Source organism: Penaeus monodon, chromosome 28, assembly GCF_015228065.2.
Source record: "Penaeus monodon isolate SGIC_2016 chromosome 28, NSTDA_Pmon_1, whole genome shotgun sequence".
Taxonomy (NCBI): domain Eukaryota; kingdom Metazoa; phylum Arthropoda; class Malacostraca; order Decapoda; family Penaeidae; genus Penaeus; species Penaeus monodon.
In genome coordinates, this window is record NC_051413.1 from 31,250,586 (window position 1) to 31,250,905 (window position 320).

A 320-nucleotide genomic window follows, 5' to 3' on the forward strand; every position below is an offset into this window, starting at 1 on the left:
ATTATCTCCATCATAGGGGTCGCTATAAATATGATCATGGTTTTTATTACGTTTCCCGTTATTGTTACTTGTATTCCTATCATTATTATTGCCATTATTGTAGGTAACATCCGTATTACTGTTGTTGTTACCGATACCATAAAACACACACCATATTACTGTACACCCTTCTGAGCCACCAGGAAAGAGGATTAAAGATAATTATATTTACTTGTATATAAAAAAAAATCTCTATACCAAAGGACTGTGGGATTTAAACTCATTGTACAAAGAAGCACTAAAAAAAAATTAAGAGGCTAGTTAAGGCTACCTGCTTAACA